A 24,094-nucleotide genomic window follows, 5' to 3' on the forward strand; every position below is an offset into this window, starting at 1 on the left:
AAATGTCAGGTGTATCATTGAGTAGTCAAGTGTCTGAGTTTTGAAAAAAACTGTCAGAAAATTCATCAGATAGAGCATATCCGACGTGAAATGCAGAGTTGCAAGAGACTCAGAAGTTGTGACATATATTTAGTTGAATCACTAACACTATTTCTAGGGAGGCATGAACTGAAAGACACATTTGATATAACGAGGATATCAAGATTTAAACAGTTCCATCAACAGATAACAGGGTTTGTTTGTTTTTGGTTAGGAAATGTATATCATAAGTGGAGGAAACAAAGAAAGACAGGGCGAAGGCAAAATTAGGTTTACTAGAGAGGTACGTGCCTCTTATGACAGTTTTGAAAAAAAACACAGAATCAGTCTTGACATGCTCGGATGCAATATAAGAAAGAAAATTTCTCAAAATGTGTTCTGCTTTCAAAACAAAAGCAACACCTAGAGAATTACTGAAGATAGTATGTAGTCAGTGGTATTTCCCTGGCCTTTTGTAGGAAATATTGCAAAATAATGATGAAGAATATCGCAAAACGTTCTCGCCATCAGTATTTCTTAGATATTTCTTAACAGTTACCATGCTACTTTCCTCAAATTGCGAATTTGAGGAAATTGCAGAACCCTATGTAATTGTTTCAAAATTTCTGGACTAAAATGACAACATCGTTTTCCCAAGAGAGCATTAAAACATTGATAGATAGGGAAAATACGTTTGGATAACAGAATTATGACCTCCGTCTGTTGAAGACGAGCAAAGACAACTGACTACTTGTTAGTTTTCCTGCTCCCCGCAATTTGTTAGGTTGTTTTGAAAGATCTTGAAATAATACTTTACCAGTGACTCATAGTGTCATTCTTGAAAACCTGAGTGTTTGTGGATAGTTTTGAAAAGAAAAATGTTTGGTTGTTCTTCTTTTGTGTTGCACGGGTAAAAGTGACAACATTTACCAATACCAATAATATTTTCATCCAGGTAATGATATACATCTCTATTTGACATCATTCTATGATAAAGAGGTCACTGACTGATTGGATATCTTTAGACTTACAATGAATGATGAAGACCAATGACACATTGTATCATGTCATATGATTGTAATTTATTTCCCTGAACATAAAATATAATTTGACAATACACTCTCTTAATATGAAACACTAAACAAAATTCATTTCAAATTACTCAAAATTGATTACACAACATTAACATACAAAGCAAGCTACATCAAGAGCATGTCTTTTGAATATACCTGCATTCGAGAGACAAAACATATATGAAATCTCTCAACATTTTGTACTTTGATATTATTTACTAGTTGATTTTATATTGTGTTTCTGGGCTTCAAATGTTTTTTGATAATTGCAGTGACAACAAAAAGACTAGTATTTTATGACTATAGATATACCAAAAAAAGAAAAGTGTAAACACTCTTGTAAAACAAACGCATCCTATTATTCACAACATTTATTATTCCTTAACAATTGTGTAATGGATTGATAGATCATGATGCTACTACATTGTCACATTCCAATACAAATTGTTAAATCAGAAAAATTCTTAGTTAAGCCTGGTTAAGAAAGGATGCTATATTTAACAATATACTCCTATGCTCGACTGACCCAGGATATGGCAATATCATGACATGAAGACAAATGGAGTTTCTATACTCTAATTAAAAGAGATAAATTTTTGTGCAAATAATATTTCTCGATAGTTTGAGGTCATGGAATAAGACTTTTATCTGTTTAACGTACTGACATCATTCAGACAAGTTTACTCGGGTTCTTTTGTTCGTACAACATATGAACACACAAAGTAGTAAATCATTGCTTTCAACAAACATAGAAAATCAAATACGTTCGATATTAATCATTAATGAAAAAATGAACAAAATACAAAACACAAACACCATGAGTGAAACTAGAAAGAGGCAAAGTCAAAATCACACATATTTATTGAATCGCAGTTAGTAACTTTTAATGTATTTTTCACTGTTTTTTTCTGTTTGTATATTGAAATTTATCGTTCATCTCACAAAGATTATTCCTTCAGTTCAATTGTATTTGATGTGTAATACTGAATGTCATTGTTTATGACTAGATGTTGGTCCGAACTATAGCTACTTCGTACGCAATGAACTTGTTTCAAAGAACAAAAACTATGAAATTATTGTAAAAGTTACAACTTCTATTCATTTAACCCAACGTGAAAATATGACACACTCTGCTAACTACAAATATAAAGTCTTTGTAATGATCGAACGATTTTAGAGAACCCAACCAGGGTCGATAGGAAAAGGAGAATAAGTACCTGACCTGGTACAGTAAACATAAACAACTACTAAAATCGAAACAATACATTCAATATTGTTCGGTCGCTCCTTGTATAAGCTTCAAAGTAATACTACATGGTATATAAATAGCACCCATTTTTGAATGTATCTCTCAATACAGAATACTTTGGATACAATGTATGGCATCACTCAGAACTTGCAGGTTTCTTACTTGGACATTCACACTGACATCGTCTATGCCCAGTAGGTATATTGTTAAAATACATTTCGTGATCAAACATTATCATTGATGTTTTGCGGAGCTACAAAATCGGAAATAGTAATTTTCTTATATTGAATATAAACTTGATCTTAACAGTTAGTTTGATCAGACATACATTAGTGGAATATCCAGGCTGATAAAATAATCAGCTTTAACTTCATGCATAGAGAAATATCGCTACCATTTGTAAATTGCCCTGTGACGTTAAGGTTACAACTATGTAAAACAGGTCATTTTTGCTTTAAATGTCTATATAATATTCACTAATGATGTTACAATACCACATGTAGGTTTGCATATATATCTTTGAATCGAATCACTAAAATCTGATCTACGTATAATTAGTTATGCAAATATTTATCGTCTTCGCAAACCATTTTCACTGGTTTATGTTGCCAATCGTGCTTACATGGTGTAGGTTTGTATTAGGTTCGCGTATTTACATGAAACACATAGACGCTGAAGTCTTAATCACCTATAAACAGTTACAGTACAGTTACTGGCTCATATTTCCATCAATTGCACCCTTCTAATGTTTTATTGTCCCTTACAGCAATCCCTAATAATGCCTGTTGTGTTATAACAAACAATATGAAATTACGAATAAATTTTGCAAACGTTCCTTACGTCTTATCGCATGGCTATCTAGAAATGTAGAGATACAGTGTTACATGTAATGAGAAGTTACGTCATCGCTTGCTTTTGCGCATGAGAAGGCCAAAATACTGACAGATTTGCCTTCCAGACAGAAAACAGTGTCTCCTAGCGAGACTGACCCACACGCATCATTCAAGTCAAAACTCTTCGACAATAATACGTCTTTCAACAAATTCATGTTTTGCAAACAAAGTGAATCACAGAGTATTATTTTTAGCTGGCTACATCTGCGTTCATCTGCTTTACTGGAAACTGTCAATCAAAGACTGACAGCTACTATTCAAATCACAAGCCTTCGAACGTCAGCATCTGTAGTGACTCTTTACTACATAAATCTGTCCACTTTTCTGAAGAGTTATCACTAGAGGTGATCTTTCCACCTACAATGGTAACTTTTGTCATGTGGCGCACCTCTAAAACAAAGTCGAGAATATGTTCAATTCTTAATTCGCGTGAATAAAAAGTCTGCAATCCAGTCGCCAAAATGACAGGGAGTTCGATACAAAGGTGTGATACAATGTTTCTTCAAACCATCAAATATTTTCTTGTACACGTTAGTCAAGGCATTTCTATCATCCAGTATGGCACGGCTTACTTCATCATCATCATCATCATCATCATCATCATCAAAGTTACGTATGATCTAACTTGTGATTCAAAGTAAATTTCACTTCAATCGTTTTTGAAAGAGTGTTTGCTTCTTCGGCATACGTACCAGTATGACAAGTTTTTTACCTCTACAAGACAATTTTACTCCATAGATGATGATGCCATCGTTGACTAGCTTTTTAATATTCGCTGATATTTCAATGTCATTACACTGCTTAACTGATGTTATTGCAACCGTTTGCGCAGATTGACATTGTAGCATTGCATCAACAACTGACTTTGGTAATTTATAACCGATAGATTTATTACTTTTATATGAAAATCGCTTTGTATTCACTTCAGCTAACTTCTCTAACACGTCAATGGCTGGTGCTAGATTACGTAATCCTTCAACATATTCTACCTTATTGAACCTTATACTCTTGGATCCGGCAAGTACATATTGAATGTCATCTTCCAAATTTGAAGTGCACCGAATTTGTGCATCCATGAGGAATCTTTGTTCATGAATTGAAAGTTCTTCTTGAAGCTCTTGATACAAACTAACGATGTCGAGTTTTGATTTACAAATGCCAAATTCCCGGGTATGCTTTTGATTCTTAGCTGTCAGGGTCGTGTGTTCAGGCAACTTTAGTTCGCATTTGTGATAACACGGTAGATTAAAGGATATATGCGTTCTTTATCAGGCACGCTTTTCTCAAGAGTGGTATGTATGGATTTGATGAACTCAATATTACCGTAAGGCAATCCTTTGATTACAAACGTTTGTGCGTTGATCAGTGACAAATTTGCAGCATATCATACGTACGAGAGTAAATGTCGTTTATTTCAGTGTTACTACCATACGACATGTGCAAGGACATATTTGAAATATCAACTGATAAGAACTCTCTAAACAAGTCTGTTAACTCTATGTCTGTATAGTGATTCAACTTATGATTAACTCTAATATTAAATGTTATGCCATTAGTATCCAGCGAAAAAGATTGTGTCAATGACTGACGTAGACCTAAGAGATTGAAAGGCATGTTATTCATTCGGATAAAAATCGAAACTTTCCAAACCTTGCATAGATTTCTACTTTGGCTCTAACCAAATAGTGGAAGCCATCACTATATGTCATATGAATAGACTTCAGTAACTGACAACTGCTAAGACAACCAAAGACATCTGTCATGAATTCTAAATTTCCAACAGGCAATTTTTGAATGACAAGCATATTGGCAGAGACTCGTGATAGCGCTTTCACCATTGTACAATACGAAGGTAGATTTCTTCCTATCCGAACATAGTCTCTAAAGTAGAACGTGTATTTAATAATAACTGTCCAGATTTCAACTGATTCAAGCTTGCAAAGCGCTTCTGTGATGGCTGGCACATACTACCAGTTAAAACTAACATCTGGTGAAACTCTCTCATTACCAGTTACAGATGTTGGAAAAAAACTCATGGAGATCAGATAACTTGAAATCCATCGTATTAATTTTGTAATGAACCTTAAACTTTCAAAGATAACAGACAGAGAAGGTCCGCCAATTCCAACCTTAGAAAATTCTCAAAAAATGTGATATCAACGAATCCAAGTGATACTCATTGTTACTGAGATAACCAAGTACATCTTTCATAAATTCTAAATTTCTAAGAGGTAAACGTTCTATGTAGAGCTGTTTGGCAGGACACCCTTGACAATTCCTCTGACAATGGTTAGAATATGCTCACACATTTCCTCTTTGTTTAACCAGAGATCGTCGGGATACGCATTCCAAAGATAAAAGAACAACATTCCGAGATCAGCAGATTGAAATCTGCGAAGTACATCAACCATGTCAGACTCCGTTCTTTTCCTCAGATTTGTATCAATGACAACATTTAGCCATACGCTTGCATTTTCGACAGCTGCAAATGATGAAAGCAACGTATGAAGACCGATTAAGTCCAACTCCATTACATTGCTATTGTATTCAATATTAAACTTTCCAAAGTTTGTTGTAATATATGTGTAACCTTCAGAAATGCTAACAAAATGCCTTTCACCCAGTGTTATTCTAATAGACCTTATCAGCTTATTACTTTTGAGATAATTTAGCACTTCTCTTATTAAGTCTAAATTTCCAGGAGGCAATCCTGTAATTTCAACCTTTTTAGCGGTTACCCTTGACGTAGCTTTCACCATTTTGGAAACACTGCGACACATGTCTTTCTTGTTTAAACCTCTTGAACCATGTATTTGTAAAAATAGGCAATCGATATCGACAGATCCAAGCCAGTGAAATGTATCACTTGCATCGGATACGATTTTTGTATCACAATCAAAATGAATGCTAACATGTAGTGATAATTTCTCATTATCAGCAGATGAAAATGCTGAAAGCATCTTATGAAGATTCACAAACTTGAACTCCATCTGATTCATTCTGAAAATTACAATTAACTTTCCAAAGACCGCCGTAATATAAAGTAATGACCAATATTTAGGAAAATCATCACAAAATGTCATATGAATTCTACGTCTTATCTTGTTGCTACTCAGGGAACCAATCGCAACTCTTGCTAATTCTAAATTCCCAAGAGGCAAGTCGTTAATTAAAAGCGAATTAGCAGACACCAGTGATAAACTTTGTAGCATTGTTGTTAAATAATGATCGATGAAAGCGTTTGGTGATTTGACGCGTTTGGATATTTCAACTGTTATATCATTAATATTTAATGGTTTTAATTTATGGAAGAATGACGGTCAGTATTATTGATGAATGTTAAATTGTCAACATAACCTCTACCTTTAAATCATTCATGTCAACAGTTATTTCTACGTTGATAGAATTAAACTTTTTTTCATTTTTTTGGATGGCTTCATAACATTTACGAAACACTTCCACTGTATCGGTATTCACTACAGACAGTTCCAACGTAATCGAGTTGGATCTTGTACGTGGACATTGCAAAATGGCAGTGTTCACATCTAGTCTGTTACTGTCGGAAAAACTAACCATCGAGCTCAGGTCAACACTGAAGTGGTCCGGCAAGAAATCTGCACAATATTGAAGAACTTCGGGTGATGTACAACAACTTTCATACAGAGCTTCTCTCCAATCAAATGAGCTATAACTACCCTGGAAGATGCCCTTTTGCTGCATTGCCTTGAAGATTTCATCAACATTAGTTTGCAACTTGCCGCCTAGAAATGCGAATAGAGCGATGTTATATCCAAAACGAATTCCTTTACTTAATGGGGTGATTGCATCTATAAATTTGCATCGATCATTGGTCAAAAGATGGGCCATATATATTGAAGCAAAATATTCCTGGAATGTTAGATGGAAAAAACTATACCTTGATGGAAATTCTGATACTTTTGTTAGGAGTCCTAACTCACGTATATATCGATTATTAGAGATGTCTTCTTCACTGAAGTAAACTTTTCTTTCACGAGTCGTTAAACCCTTGTACGACATTTCCCCCATTAAAATCAAAGCTTGATTAATCTCCTCTTCAAAATTTGAGTCGCACTTAGGACTTTCTCTGTACCTTTTAAGAACATAATTAATAATGATTTCTTCATAGAGTTTTGTACGTGTGTTTGGCAGTTTCTTTGTATGTATCCATATGTCACATAACATAAGGGTATTCAAAGGACTCTGCATGAATTCTATCAAAACAGACTTGTGATCAGATTTCCCAGTTCCTGCAGAAAGTCTAAAGCTTTTGCCTCTTTACCTTGTGATTTCATTTCGTCAATGTGTTTTTCAATAAAGAGCCTTGCTTTCTCATAATCAAATCCTTTGATCGACAATTGTGTGTCATACATTTGTTTTGAGTTTTTATCCCTAATTTTCCGAGAAGTAACAATTACAGGGCAGTTTGGGAGAATACAGTTCCCTGCAATCATACCTTGAAAAAATGGCGGCAAAGCTTTCGTTGGCACTTCGTCCAGCCCATCGAAGACAAAAACATACTTTGTTTGGTTGTTTTGAACAAATTCCCAAAGCCTAGGTTTTTCACTCTTTTCCATGACATTCCTCAATAGCTTATCGAATATAGCATCTTGAATGGTTTGCGCATTGGAATATAGCAACTCTCTCATCTCAAAATGAAACACCAACTTAAAACAATTCAAATATTCAGTATTTCCCTTTGCCCAATCATATATCAACTGTTTACAAAATGTTGATTTGCCATACCCTGGATCGCCCTCAATCAGTACCCTTTTCGGAGTTTTTCGGCTCTCTTCGTCTTGTTTTGATGAGAAGATCTCTCGTCTATCAAAGTCTCTTTTCTCTCCCTTGGCCGTTTCCAGTTCTAATTCAGTGTAGACATTTTCAAGCTTCAATCTATTTGTTCCGTCCCACCATGGAAATGGAAGAATCTTAGATAATTTCATGTAGAGAGATTTCAAGTATTGTTCCCAGCTCACCAAAACATCTGCAATATGGAAATACACAAAGACAGCATCTATACTGACCTCACACATGTCAGTCATTTTGTTGCCGTGAGTGCTCTAATTAATTTAATAAGCATTTTTTTGTTTTGACCGTTTCAATATCCTCCCATGTCGCAGATGTTTTTATGAAATAATGTGATAACACAACTGACATAGAATGGTCACGGTCGTGACCATCACGTCAAGCGTATGAGGCTAGAAATAAGGTATGACATCGCCTATGAAGACGAGGTTGGCAATCTTCACATCGCTATCTTATTTTCAGATCATGGCAAACAATACCAATTTACTTTGTGTACTTTAGTTTTCCTATGGAGTCTTCAAAATGAGATGAATTTTATTAGAATTTGATCAAACTAGTTTGGTTTACAAAATTGAATGAGGATCACATTAGTATGCACGCGGAATTTTTAATTGAACAGTTTAAGTCACCTAATCATTTTAAGTGAATGTTAAATCTCCTTATTGGTTATCATTTTCTTTACACTTTGAAGTGATTGTGACCAACCGAAATTGTAAACGTTTAACCCGAAAGGTAGTTTCAAACACCGTATCACTTGTGCTCATTCAAACACTGAGTTGTTCAACATCTACAATAAGTGAAATTAATGAGGTCACCATACGAATTTGAATATGACAAGTCAGTAGGGCAAGTTTCTTTTATGTGTGAAATCGGTATTGCCCAAGTTACCCTATTGATAATATGAGATTTTTAAAACTTTTCCGAATAATAGAAAAAAAGGAAAAAGAAGGACTACTTTTCTATAAATGTTCAAAAATAATATGAAAATGAGCTTAACATACAAATAGAATTGAAACTTGTTATTTTGCAAAATCCGTATGGCCTCGAATATTACGCAAACGTATTTTATTGTACGTATGGCAAGGACAAGGTGATGTGCATTTTGGTTTGTGGTCTCCAATATTTGTTGAGGGACTGTAACTGATAAAAAGTAGATGACTGGATTCCGTACGTTGTGAGTTCGAATCCCTTCAAGAATCTACTGAATTGTTTATTTTGTCTACCTGGGCATGGTGGACTCTTCACTTCGTCCACTTCGTGATGAATCTGTCAATTGTGAAATAAATAATTTTAGGCAAACTGTGATGCGAATACAAATAGTAAATATTTTCAAAGTATCTTAATTTTGACTCCAGGAACTTAAAAAATAGTTTGAATGTCACAGTGCTCCCATTTTGATAACTATAATTTTATTTAGCTATGTTTATATCTACATGAAGCTAGTCAGTATTTAACATGGGGAGATTGCTGGCACAGACCATGTACGTACGTTAATGTGCGAATTATCGACTTTCATTCCATGAGTCATGTACTACCGATCAAGTTAAACAAAAGACCACAATGTTTGCAAAGATCACAAGACCTGACTTCGCTGACATGGGTGACTGTCCAAGTCGCGTACAGAAGATGCCTTCTATATTTATGTCTAAGCAAGCACGGACACCCCTCCCCGAATAGCCGTTGCGACAAACATCATCGCACTCATAAAGTGAAGTATGCAGATGCGATCTGTTAAAACTGGAGAGACCGGACTGGTGTCCTAAAGTCAGTTTTGAAAGCACTAAATATGATAAATAGACAGCTAATTTATTAGCGTTGAGCAAGATATGCAAACAGGCCTTATAGATTGAGAAAGGCTGTTTATAGTAACCGTTTTTCAGGTGTTGGTTGCCCTGAAAGGATTGTTTGGTTTTGGCCGATTGACACCTTCAGTCAGTGCCTGATCAAAAAAAGAGCTGATTGTATGGTCCCTCCACATTTGTTTTTTTCAAGCCAAATAACCAGACACTAACTGTGAAATGAAAATCAGAAGTGAAAATCGTAAAGCGTTAATTTAGTTCTAGCATAGAGGCATCCAGCGAGCAAAGTGGGCAATCGCGTATGTAGGTTGACATGATTGGCATTATGGAGGTAACACGGTATTTACAAACTGAAATTTTTGCCATGCTGTTTCACTATTGCAGCCAAAACACAAGATATTACGTACAATTGAAGCCTATTTTGTAAATAATAAAAGGGAAAACTAATTTGTGTTTTGGAACCCTTATTAGGCTAAGTCACGTTTACTTAAACAGAAATCACGGCAAGACGGCAGAAAAGTGAAATACATGAAGTGTTCATTGTAAGTAACAGTATTTAGTCCGTGAGCCAGACCCCCAAAATTGGTCGATTGGTACCATTTGGGTGGGCAAATTCCCCCATACATTTTCTGAAAGCCTGAAATCTGAACTTTCTGAAAATCTTTGGTGGACATGTCTCAGAAGTAGCTTTCTGTCTCAAAAGTTGTTGTTATGGCAACCATACTAAAAATCTTAAAAGTTAAGAATACTATACAAAACTGACTATTTAGTGAACAGCAAAAGATATTTACATGATTTCATGACACATACTGGATCCTCACATTATGGCCTTTCAGTTGACCCCATGACCTTGAACATTCTGGGTCAAGGTCAATAGGTCATGCCCATAACATCTCAGAATTTCTGTAAAATCAAGCATTTTTCACAAATACTTTTCTGCTACGTTTACATAACATATAATAGAAACTCAAAAACTTGCTCAACAATAGCCACAGATGTGTGCTCTTTGAAATTAGTATGTTTTGTATCAGGGACGATGTCGTTAGTGAGTAATTACCAAGGCAACCATATGTGTGTTTTCAGTTATGCATGTAGCCTATGAGCCAGACCCCAAATTTTGTCAATTTGCTTCCATTTGACTCAAGTGGGGAACAAAGCCGCCTTTTAAACCTGAAAATCTGAATTTTGAGAAAATCTCCATTGGACAGTTTGCTGAATACGCTTTCAGTGTAAATATTTTTGTAGTGGAATGAGCATTCAAAAGCATTAAAATTAAGCATACTATATAAAATAGATTATCAAATACACGACAAAAGATATTTGATTGATTTAAGGATGCATATCAATAGTTCGCATTGCTTCTTAATTGACCCCATGACCTTTAGATTTGTAGGTCAAGGTCAATAGGCATTGCCTTCAGCAACTTAGAAATTGTTTGTGGGATTTTTTTGCAAATAGCTTTGCAACATTTTTACCAAACCAAAAAGTACAAACATGAAAACCTAGTTAGCTATAAGAGCTAATGCGATCTCTTTAAAATACTACTGTTTTTTATCATATACCTTGTTGACAGGGCGGCAATCACCATAGCAACCATCAATGCATTTTCAGATACAGTAATAGAGCGACATTGGACATACCTTTGCATGTATATTAATGGTTATAAAATCATAACTTTTGTGTGCTAAGTACACAGCAATGTCAACTAAAGTCATATCGACAGTAAAAGAGGTCAAAAGGCAAATATACGTAAGTGAGTTTGATTGTTTAAAAACAAAATTTGGCAAAGTTTTATGTTTTTGTTTTCATGATTGAAGTAACATGTTCACTTATCAAAACTGAGTATCTGTGTCGGACCAACGTAGTTAGTAGGAGATGATTATAAGCTTGTCAACGAGTAGACAAGTAGTCTGATTTCAAGAGATACCGATGTACTATAACTTTTTTCCGGACTTCATGTTGAGCTAACCTGTATCTCCAGATAAATGCTTTTGGTTGTTATTTTCCTTTGGGCGGAGCTTAGGTCACATGGGAAAAGCTTTAACAAGAGGCCTAGCAGCCGATAGACTTCTGCTGTTATGTATTGCTTAAAAATAAAAAGGGTCAGGTTTTGTTTGTAAATAAACTTTGTAATACTGATACGTCTGCTTATATTTTGGGAACACTGAACAAGGACATCCTTGCAAATGCATGTATTACTATTATATAATAATGGGCTCTTGTTTTTCATCTCTACCATAAATATGCAAGTATCAGCAAAATTTGAAGAAACTGAAGTAATACCTAGGAACCTTTAAAGATAATTGTGAGAAAATTGTGTTTTTCAAACAAAAACGAAAAAAGGCCCAAAAATTTCAAGTACGAAACTTTTCTTCTCAACTTGAATAAACCTCACTCAGGTTGTCCCTAGGAACCCACATAACACATTTCAAAGTTGATAAAAAGGAAGAAATGCCCCAAAATACAAATATGTAAATTTCACCATGATTTGAACAAATCTAACTGAACTCAGCCAAATGAGTTGCATACCAGTATTGAAAGCAATTAGACCAGCAGTTTCAGAGAATAAAACAATTGTTGATAGATGACGGATGACGACGGACAATCCACCTATCTGATATGCCTCCACGTCACTGACAGCGGAGGTAAAAACTGCGTAACCACCTTAATTCCTGAAAAATGATCGCTGTGTCGTGAATATCTTGGTCCAGTTAGTTGCGCTGATTTAATGACTGTCAGTTTCAATGTTACACATGTTGCTACAGCAAGTAGAATTGCAACTTCAGTTCGCCTTTTTTGAATCTATCTTTTCGCCTTTTGTTGAAAGTTTTGAATTTTGTCTAGGCATGTACAATACACATATCATGCGCATATAATATCAGGGTAATTAAGTAACAAAGAAACCATCAACATATAAAATAATTCAGCTTCATGCGATATTTCTCATAAAACTGGAAAAGTGAGTTGTGTAAGTAATAAAATCAAACATCTTGAAATTAAACTTCACTAGTACTCCAAGGGAGTACTATTCATTTGTTGTACATCCTATTGGTTTTGTGGTCATATACTCACTTATTTTTTCAGACATGGAAATTCACTTAACCTTTGGTGATTAAAATACAATTAGTCACCTCCTAAATAATCTTTAATTTAATATATATTTCAATAAAGTCAAAAAGATTAAGTGGCATTTCTTTTTTCACGCAATATCATTGTCTCGATTGAGTTTGTGAAAAATTTTGTTAAATCTAACGTAATGGATGTTTCAGAGGATGTTAATCAAAACAAGCGGGCGAAAAATGTGCAAATATTACGTCCACGTATCATTTAAGGTGCTATGACTCACATCTTAATAAGCTCGGGGAACTCAATTTTTGGAAAGGTTTGTTCAAAGCAACCAAAATTTGCAAATTTGAAACTGTATTACATATTGTATAATCTAGACCGCGGAGAAAAAGTGTTCTCAGGCTTGCCCCAGGCCAGCTAAGGCTCACATAGGCTTGCCTGGGTCTGCTACAAAAACCCTTGATTTACAGAATGCACAGTCTGATCTTGTGTTTGATAGCTGGCATACCTTACCAACATTACCTTGTCGTGATTGGCGACAGCAGCTGGAAAATTTGTCGTATCTTATGCTTCGTTGTTATAATATTCGACAAATATTCGATATCATGGCTAATATGAACACATCATGTAAGACTGAAGGACAGCCAGGGGCGTAAACAAGTGACAAGATGGAGTTCAGTTCAGATACAGCGCTGTGATGGAGATACTTGTAGAGTTCAGTAATTTTTCCCCACATAAATAAAAATTGGTCAAGGAAAGCATATTGGTCAAGGAAAGAGCCGATACCGTGCAACAAAATATTTGGAAAATGGAATTCGATTGTATGGTCGTAATGTCCAGAGTCGTTCATTGCCGTCCACACGACGTTAGGTCGTTATCGTTCAGCTGCCAGTGAATCTGATTCCGCTGGAGCCATTTACGTCATTTCCAAACCCGTCGGGGATATGTTCCGACGAAGATTCGCCCAAGAAGAAAATATTTCCTTCCTTCGCTATATATGTCGACGTTTCTGCCAAGTTTTCTTGTAAAAAGTACGCCGAAGTTTTCTTTTTTTGTTCTTTAAATCGTATGGACAGGCATTATTTCTCATCTCAAAATAGTATATGTCCCAGGACAATAGTTAAAAAAAACCAACCTAGCTGTCTTTATTTTTTGGCACATTACTAACGCTGGATTTTTTTTCCAGAATCTGAATAACAGAACTATTATTGTTCAGAGTTTTCCACTGACTTTTGACAGCAGGGCATGACATCTGGCCACATTTTAGGTAACAGAAAAATTTGTGTAGCCTGTCCATTTACCACCCAGGCTTCCGTTAGGAGATGAAGCCATGCAAGTGGTTCTAAACGTTTATTTTTAATTTACTAAACAACAGACATCAAAACAGGTCCAATAATCATTATCATTCAAGGTAACTAAGAAATTTACCAGGTCCAAGGGATATATCAAAAAATGACAAAAGCGATGGGGTAATCTTGAACCACGAAATACTTTGGTACCACTTGTCCGGAATGGGTACGCGTGCCCTGCCAGCTAGCTGCCCCCATCAAAATAGACCCAAAGCGACAAATCTAATACAACGTTACCAGAAATTTGATAAATATCTGATAAACATTACGTCGATGTGCAGTTAGTTTGTTCAAGCGTTTGGTTGACAGTTGATGTCTTGATATCGATGATATAACGCGTGATATGCAGTCAGCAACAGGCTGCCCTGGTTACATTGTCCGCTGGTTCCGTAAAATTAGATATTAAATGTCTAAACCTTCGCCAATTTCTACAGCTGAGTAGCATACACACGCAGATCTAGATCGCTTAAAGTTGATAATTTTCTCTTGATACATTTTCTTCAGCATTCCCTTGTCTTACTTGTTCGGCGTCGATTTTCATGATGAGCGTCCATTTTTAGTAATCCGCGTTAATAACCCGAGGAGCCCTATACATGTAATTATAGGAAATATGTCGATCCGAAAACCACTGGCGCAACTGGGGCAGCAACGGGTTGTCTGATGAATCTGATTAAAATCAGATGTAGGGTACGTCGACGCCTATACGGTATTCTGCTGCTGTTACCTCACAGCACCAGAATACCGTTTAGACGTCTGATGACCTCTTTAAGGTGGTGTGGCATGAAAAAATGTGATTTTGGGCAATTTTCACCTTTTTTACATAAATCAGTACGTCATATACTACCACCTTGTGAGGATTGCCTTTACATGCATGCTTTGCGTGCAAACTATCAGACTGCTGTCTGGAAAGGAAGCCTTGCTTGTCATCCATATATACTAAATTTTCATGAAGGGCATGGTTGGGTTATTGAAGACCGTTGTTTGTCAATCAAATCGATAAGGGGCATACCAGGGTTGTTGGAGTTTGAGGCATGTAAATGTTCAAAATAGTGCAAATTTCCGCCATGTCAATGTCTGGTAAACGGAATAAGGTATACTCCGGTATATATAATCTCCTGACATACGGAAATATTGTTGAGTTTGAAGAACAGCTAGGTTACTGATGATGATGATGATGATGATGATGATGATGATGATGATGATGATGATGGAGAAGAAAATAATAATGAGGATCAATGTAAAGATTGTTACGTAGATATTACTACTTTCTTATGAAATGATTTATAGTGTTTTAGTGGTGGTTGACTAATGTACGTAAGAATTACTGGTACTGTATTTTGATAAAACCCATGCCAGGGAAAACGTAGAGGATCATAGAAAGTCAACATAACATTGGTCGTTGGTCATTTGTAATTAGTAAATTAACGATGAACGTTAATATGTTTGTTTTATTTAGTGCTATTTACTTTTGATCAAGCGGTTCAAAACAGTAGTTTTATTATTAGCTCTATCAGACACATTTCATTTTGTTATCTTTCGTTGATATATTTACGGCTGATGTCCAGCAGCATTAAAAACTTATTTCTGACTGGTCTATTTCTTTGTTAGATCAGGTGCGGGCCACGCATATAAAGGCATAAGTACTGAGGCTCAGTACGTTGTTCAAATTGTCACGTTAAAGTTCAGATGTCATGTCACTAATGATTTTGCTTTTACGTAAACGTTCGAAAAAACATTAAAATGACACATGTTTGTTTACAGTAGTATGAAAATTCTGAGATGTACATTATTGGCCAATACGTATAGCTATAGCTAATAGCTGTAGGCTGTTAGCTAAATATAAGCTTGTTGATATTGCTTATCATTGATAATTATGATGTTTAATACAAACTGGTACCATAAAATACTCTTTCCGTGTAAAAACATACATGTAACACCATAGAAATCACCATTTTATTCTATGTTTAACCTTGTTCTTTCATTGACCTTGACCTTGGTTTGGAAAGAGCATCAGACAAAGTGGTCAAATTTAATACCGGTAGAAGCACATGTATCGTTTGTAAAAGACAAGAGTGCATCTTTGCTGACAAGAGTGCACCTTGCTTGAAAATGTCAAAAAGTGCACAACAAAAGAGACACTATTTCTGTGCATAGCCACCTGAAATGTAAACTTTCAAGTTTTGAACTTTGACCTAATTTTGTCATGTACGCTTGACCTTGACTTTAAGGTCACATCTTGAGTGAAAGTTAGAATGTGTAACATATCCTATTTATGTTATCAATTTTGGTATGAACATTTTCATAAAGCAGGATATTCACTTTTGTATACAATTGTACTTTCTAAATAATTCAGATGTTTGTTTCTATGGCAACGGTTTTCATCCATTACTAAGCTACCAAAACTTTTCAGAAAATTCAGAGTTTCAACTTTCAGAAATATATAAAGTGTGAGATTGCCCTCTGCTTGCCCAAATAGTACCAATTGACCATAATTGGGGCCTGGCTCATAGAGTACATGTATAACTGAAAACACACAGATGGTTGCCTTGGTAATTACTCACTACCAACAACATCCCTAATACATAACATACTAATTTTCAAAGAGCACATATCTGTGGCTATGTCTGAACAAGTTTTGAGTTTCTATCATATTTTATGTTAATGTAGCAGAAAAGTATTTATGAAAAATGCTCTATTTTATCGAAATTCTGAGATGTTATGGGCATGACCTATTGACCTTGACCCAGAATGTTCAAGGTCATGGGGTCATTTGAAAGGCCATGATGTGAGGTACCAGTGTCTGTCTTGAAATCAAGTAAATATCTTATCCGTTCCCTAGAAAATCAGTTTTATGTAACATTCTTAGCTTTTAAGATTGTAAGTATTGTTGCCATGACAACGACTTTTGAGACAGAAAGCTACTTCTGCGACCTGTCCACCAAAGATTTTCAGAAAGTTCAGATTTTGGGCTTTCAGAAAATGTATGGTGGAATTTGCCCACCCAAATGGTACCAATAACCTATCTGGCTCATGGACTATAAAACTTGTTAGCTGCAAGAATGGGATGTTTGTAAACATGAAAACACTGCCTTCTGACACAGGCCTTTTGAATGGTTGGTGTCGACAACGTTGTTTTGATAAATGAAAGTGCATATTATACGTGGAAAAAAACGTGTCAGAACAATTTGCAACGAATCTGCAACGGCGAAGATTTTCGCCGGCGTTAGCTATCAGACCCTGAACAGCGCACCGACGCAAATTCCTCGAAATAGTGCGTGAGAATGCTTGACTACGGCGTTAACGCCCTCTCGCGACGAAATCTGTCTATTTAAACGTTAACTACCTCTTGCATTGACGTCGTACCAAGATACTCCGCTATTTCCGATCGTTTCTTCTACAGAACCGGGGGCGTAGGAAGCAATTCTTTGTTGTTGTTTTTTTTTTTGGGGGGGGGCAAGTGTTAAATGTTTTCTGGTGATTGATTTACGATGAATAAATTAAATAAACAACTCAAATATGTAGAAATAGGTCAATATAAAGTGTAAAATATGATAATCCAAACTCTTGTATGATAATCAAAGCTCTATCACTATCTCTACTGTTTGGCCACTCTTTCAGTATTGAGTTTTGTGTACTAACTGCAGTAGCTGTTAATCATGACATCATGATTCACCTTGAAAAGCTACATGTGTGCAAGTATCATTCGTATCAAAAATTGAAGTTAGGTCTCGACTAAAATTCAGATGTCAACTGTAACAATGCCCATTATAGTAAATTAGCTTTGTTGGAAAACAAAATACGGGGAATGTTAATCTTTGGTGCTTTACTGCAGTAACATGTGTAATGTATGTTGATGACAAATTTACCATTCTCTTTATATCATGTAATTCTACCACCGACTCATTCAGGTAACGTAATCTTGTAATTTCGCCTTGTAGATGCAAATTACATGAACACCCACTCATCGATTCAGGAAGCACCAAAACTTAATATATAACTGACTTCTCCGGGATATTTGGATCAAGTTTAGTTTAACTTGAAGAAAATCTGGCGATTTATGGCATTCATGAAAATCTGCGTAAAAGTGGATCAGCGGGTGCAATTTTCAAAGCTGTCAACAATTTTCACCGTTATTGGTAAGATTGGCCGTCATGTTTTGCTCAATTGCAAGGGCTTTCTTGAGAGGCCAATCAGGTCAAAGTTCACGAGAGTGATTTTTCCGCTTGTCAATAGTATAATCAAACGCTGGCTCGGAAAGCTAGTCGTAATTATTCTATATCAAACATAGAAAATGTCATTTGAAATTTTGTTTGGTAGGAAAGAAAACGTGTACTTCGCGTTCGGCCTTAATTGAGGCACACGAAATTAAAGTTTTGTTTTGCACCCCATGTGCGTATGTTTTTGAAGTTTGCCATGGGAAAATACAGTGTTTTAAATAAGGCTTTACGAGCCCACTAAGCTTTCCTACCTATAAATTCTTCTTAGAAATGTTTTATAATATACTCAGAAAATTACTGTTTCCGCTTGTTTTATGATTGATTACCATTTGAAAGTTTGAGAACTCAATATAGTTAAATTAATTTGCATGGCGTCATTCATGATTGTTAAAAAGTGTCGTGTTTGGATGATGCGCCCAAGGACGTATTTATTATTTCAGCTAGTAATGGCCTTCTGTTATACGTTAAAAACGCAACAGAGCTACATTTTATTCAGCGCACTAAAAAAGTAACACTTGATCTAGTTAACCCAGCGTACAAAAACCACAGCAACAATAGAAATAAGTGTAGGTTATCGCCCGCTTGAAACGTAAACAACGAGGCGGAGCCGAGTTGTTTTACGTTTCAAGCGGGCGATAACGTACTTATAGCCGTCGAGCTAACAGGGAACCCAGGATTAGCGTTTATCACTCCTGTCAGACAGCGCGGAATCCAAGGAAGCCAGGATTAGCGTTTATCACTCGTGACAGACAGTGCTTACGATTAAAATGTTTTGTTTTCAGGCAACCTAATTTTTCCCATCAAACCACCATGACATCGACTTATCACATCTTGCGTTTATCACTCGTGTCACACTGCTTACGATTTTTAATGTTTTGTTTTCGGGCCACGTAACTTGCCCATTAGACCACCATGACATTGACACGTTTCAAATTTAGGGAAAAATTTACCATGCATAAACCACTCACACACCTACACATGAAAAATAACAACTTTTTTGAGGTTATCAAGTTATCTTCATTCTTTATTATCAATAAATCATAGAGCGTACGGTCTATGGATAGATTGCGAACAAAATACTAATGTGTTTCAAGCCGGTGATGACCGACTTATCTCTGACAGTCAATGAGTCAAGAAATCCTTTTGTAACCCATGTATCATCAATCATCTAACTCTGAAAAATCAAAGTTTAGGTCTACATTTACATCCGAATCTGATGATAATATACCGTCCTTGTACTGGAAGTTCTTATGACGGTAGTGTAAATCGCGAGGTTTCTTGAACTTCTTTGAGTAGTTTGCACAACGCAGGTATTAGGTCGTGTGTAATATTTCAGGTCTTCTTTCCTATTAACACCTCTGTGGTTTTGTTTCAGTACTTAATCATTTATCACCCGCTTCCAAGTTTTCTTTCAGTAGTTAATCACTTATCACCCGCTCACAAAAACCCAGCCACACCTGATAAGTCGTCCTGAGCAACAATTTTAATCCTCAAACACATCAACTGCTGGGTAAACATTTTGACAGATTCAGGCTATATCGGGAAGAGTTAGTATAAGTACTGGTACACTTGACATAAGTAAACATATACTTCCGTATCATACAGCTTTTATCTACAGTGCCGAATCGCCCACAACATCTGCGAACTGACTGTGTATATGGACGCAAGTACGGATTAAGAGTCATCCGTGTGTGTTTACCGATCAACGTTAGATTTCGACGACGTTGTTGCACCCAGTGAGAAGAAGGCTTTAAATGTCGTCTGATGTTTGCCACCTCAAACACTGCATTACAACAAAAGCTATTTGAAAGATCATGTTTTGCATCTAAGATCCATAATTATGAAAATTTGATAAAATATTCAATGGGGTTTCTTTCGATATGACCTGGGTTACTTTGAGTATGGCATTTTACAGAAACATTTATACCATGTGCTTTAACATGATTTGTGAATAAAACGATTGCAACTAATTCGGGATAATTGAATTTTCATTTTTTTTTCAAATTTCTCAAAGGTTTAGCTACCTAATAGTTAAATATCTCAACATTACAAATTACTCATAAAACCAAGTGTGTAACGTAAAAAGAAAAGCAGATGTCTTGAGCTAATATTTGAAGATTTTAAAGAGATTACTTCACCATCCAATTATCCCAATTAGTTCCAATCGTGTTGAATAGAGAATCTTTGTAGAATATGACAACATTTCCTAAGTTGTGGCAATAATCACTTTATTTTAATCAAATATCTATGGGAACCTTCTGCGTGGACTTTTATCGTATTTTTTTGCCTACTTTTACTTTCATTTTCATTCTAATGAAGTGAGCTTCTTAACCCGCGACGCGTCTCCCCACTTAATCTCTAAGATATGCAAGAGTTGATTTCAAGTAGTAAAAGTAAATTCAGGACCAGGCATAAAGAAATAAACATTAAAACACGCATACGTACATGTATAAGTGTGCAAACATAATTGTTTATAGATACAAAATGCATAGATACAGAGTTTCACAGATACATATATAGATACACACATGGATACATAGAATACATATCTTGATATGAGAAAAGGGTTCGTTGATGTAGGCTGAAATGATTTTTATGTAAAGTGTATTTGTAAGCTTACTTATTGTTTGAAACATGAATTTTACTACTCTTGCAGTATCATTCATCTATTTATAAACCGAACCTACCAGATACAACATATCATCAACAATATCCAGATTTCAGCAGTTTTCCATACCTGTATTGTCACCAGCTTGTTCTTGTGCTTGTGGCTGAAGACTTGGCTGCAAACTGTGCTTATCTATGTGATGTTGTAGACTTGTCAGTCACCTTTAGTATCTTGCATCGTTCTGTCCATCTCTTTGCGTACAGCTTTTGAACTCATTTCACTGCTGGCTGTAATATCGCCACCGACCGAGAATCGCAAATCTGTTGTCAGTGATAGAAAACCAATACATTATTGATTGACGATTACAGGTTTTTGAGAGAACAATTAGTTTCTAGAAATGTTATATCTGCTTGTCTGTGATCCGCTGTAATGACCAATCATGATCTCTGTAACTCATGTTTGATTTTGTCATTTCCTTTGTAAATCTCTAACTATAAAGGCACCAGTTACTACTATATAGTAAAAGAATTCAGGTTGACCTATTTACGCCCGGATCTTTTTTTTCGCCCCGTTCTCCAAGCACAGATCGTAAAGAGACCCTGTTTTGTGGCCACACGTTCTCTTTACATTCTGGAACACGGTTAGTACAGAAATATGTTGATAAAAATTCATAATTTTGATAAAAAATGCGATTTTTTAAAATCTCCCGCAAAATCCCGTGTACTCTCGCTTACCCTAACAATGACGGTGCCCCCGCGCGAGAAATTGTACTAAAGGTGAATATAAACAAACACAATCGCATTTAATGAGGTACATTTTAGTAAGTTTCTTGCGGATTATTCTGACATTCACCTGGTTTAATTTTTCTGCTTAAATTATCTCCGTGTTTGCGATTAATAAATATAATATCCCGTCTCCGATGGGGGGCTCGCGACCGACTTTTTGTTTGTAAGTGCGCCCGACTGCTATACGTGACCCCGTCGCTTACCCTATGTTCTAACGGAACATATTCTGCACAAACGAAAACCGCTAATTTCAAGTATCTTTACGCGTATAATGTCCCGAAACATGTTAATTTACTCCAGCCATACCTTTGTTTACTCGTCCTGTCTTTAAAATTGTGAATGGGTTTGATTTAATGTGAATTAGCGACATCAAACAAACACTCCGGACAAGCCGCGGAGTCGCACCCCCGACCATGTTTTGCCTGTGCAAACAAACATGAACCTTGGTTTATTCTCAGTGCATGGAGCCTAAGCTTATTATTTACGCGATTGGAAATGTGTGATTTACAAAATGTCCGCAAAACAAGTAATGCGAGATAATAGTAAGAAAATCTAAACCTTCTAGTCACGAGTTACCTGAGCCCCTCCAATGGCAGAGACACATTAGACACAAGATGCCGGGGAACAAAAATTTGATTTATATGATAATTTTTTCCTACCTCCCCTGGACAATTAAATAAAGATCACCGTCGAATGGATTAAGAGATCATTTTGAAATCCCCAAATCTTGCTGTATATCAAAAACAAAATAACTGTAAAAAAAGAGCATTGTCTCCAATCAAATTCTGTAAAACATTTTTTCCGTATATGATTTTTTTGTGAATATGCAACTTTGTGGCCAACTTGCCGTATGTTTTAGGCTAGGCAACCACTTGCAATGTGTCAATGTCAGTCAAAGATCAAGCCGACAAAAAAGGAAAACGTGAACATTTTCATTAATTCATGATGTCAAAATTGCAGAATCTGATGTGAATACTTCAATAGCAGTGCTTTGGTGTGCTCTAACATATCCACTTCTCACTCATTTTGGTAGCGCATAAAGCTCATACACAACATAATCGGGAGCTATTTCATTCAGCAGGGTTCTGCAAAGCATCTTGTTGACAATTTTAAAAAGCTTGACAGCGGTTTACCATATGAAACCTCAGGTGCAGTCTACCCACAAATGCACTATCGAATTCTACAGAGCCGAATGGATATTTAAGGCTGTCTTATCCAAAAGAGAAGGAAAATGAATTGCATGACAACTGTTATTTTCAAATTTCTTAGATGTATGCTTGAGACGGTAAAATCAAATGTAGGACATATTTAAAGTTCTACTGATTCATGAAACTCGGAACTCGCTCAACAACTGGACAAACATACCTGTGGTTTGGACATTCGATTCATCGCTGACGTCGACACGTTCCAAACGGCGTACTCGCAACTCCTCCTTCTCCACCCTTTCAACTTCACTGACCAATGGAAGGCGGTCGATTTCTTTTAACAAGTCTTTCAGGAACCCCAAGTTTGTTTCACTTATATGACCTGATTCCTCTAGCTTGATGAACATATCAGCCGGGCTTTTCAGTTTGTCAGTTGACGAATTACGATCTGCTTATTGTGTACCAGGTTTCGCAATTGCCTTTCATCATCTCCTGATAATCGTTCAGACAAATAGTTGTACAACCTACGTAGAGGGTTGATTCCGGACATCTTGGTCTGTTTTCGCGAAAACTGCTATTTTACGACCAGAGAAATCATTTGTAAACGGTACCATCAACAAACATGTCGGACAGGAACTGCGACACTTAGCAGTGGCTAAAGGACCTGGGTGGCACCAGGCACCTAGCCGTTGTTTACTACAATGAACAAAGAACGTTTTTTTTCTGCGCAGATGAATCATTATGTGCGCAGATGAATCATTATGTGGGCAGCTCGTTGACAGGTGATCACAGACCTGCCATGAACAAGACTTTATGGAAAACCTTACAGAATTTATAAACTAAACTTTGTTAACGATGTTGTCTTCATAAAGTTAAAAAACTAATGGAAGTAGGCCACCGCCAATACCAGTTTCTGTATCAATTGTTTTAACGGCAAGCGAAGGTTAAGAAGGACTAAGAAGGATTGATGTCGTCATTTTGAAGATCTGTGTCATTGGCCTTTTCCACAACCCCTATAGGACCAAGGTAGTGTGCACTTGTTGGGAAGTGCACAGGAAAAGGGGA

At 36.2% G+C, this 24,094-nt stretch overlaps 1 long non-coding RNA gene across 1 annotated transcript; it reads right to left on the minus strand.

Annotated features, from left to right (window-relative positions):
* Positions 1 to 9,162: 9,162 nt before the first annotated feature.
* On the minus strand, positions 9,163 to 23,664 carry LOC139148244 (uncharacterized). The gene is made up of 3 exons (XR_011555903.1): positions 23,250 to 23,664; positions 21,229 to 21,419; positions 9,163 to 9,326 (listed from the first exon to the last, which is right to left on the minus strand). It is a non-coding gene; the product is annotated as an uncharacterized lncRNA (long non-coding RNA).
* Positions 23,665 to 24,094: the final 430 nt, after the last annotated feature.

The sequence above is a fragment of the Ptychodera flava genome, chromosome 2 (assembly GCF_041260155.1).
Source record: "Ptychodera flava strain L36383 chromosome 2, AS_Pfla_20210202, whole genome shotgun sequence".
Classification (NCBI taxonomy): Eukaryota; Metazoa; Hemichordata; class Enteropneusta; family Ptychoderidae; genus Ptychodera; species Ptychodera flava.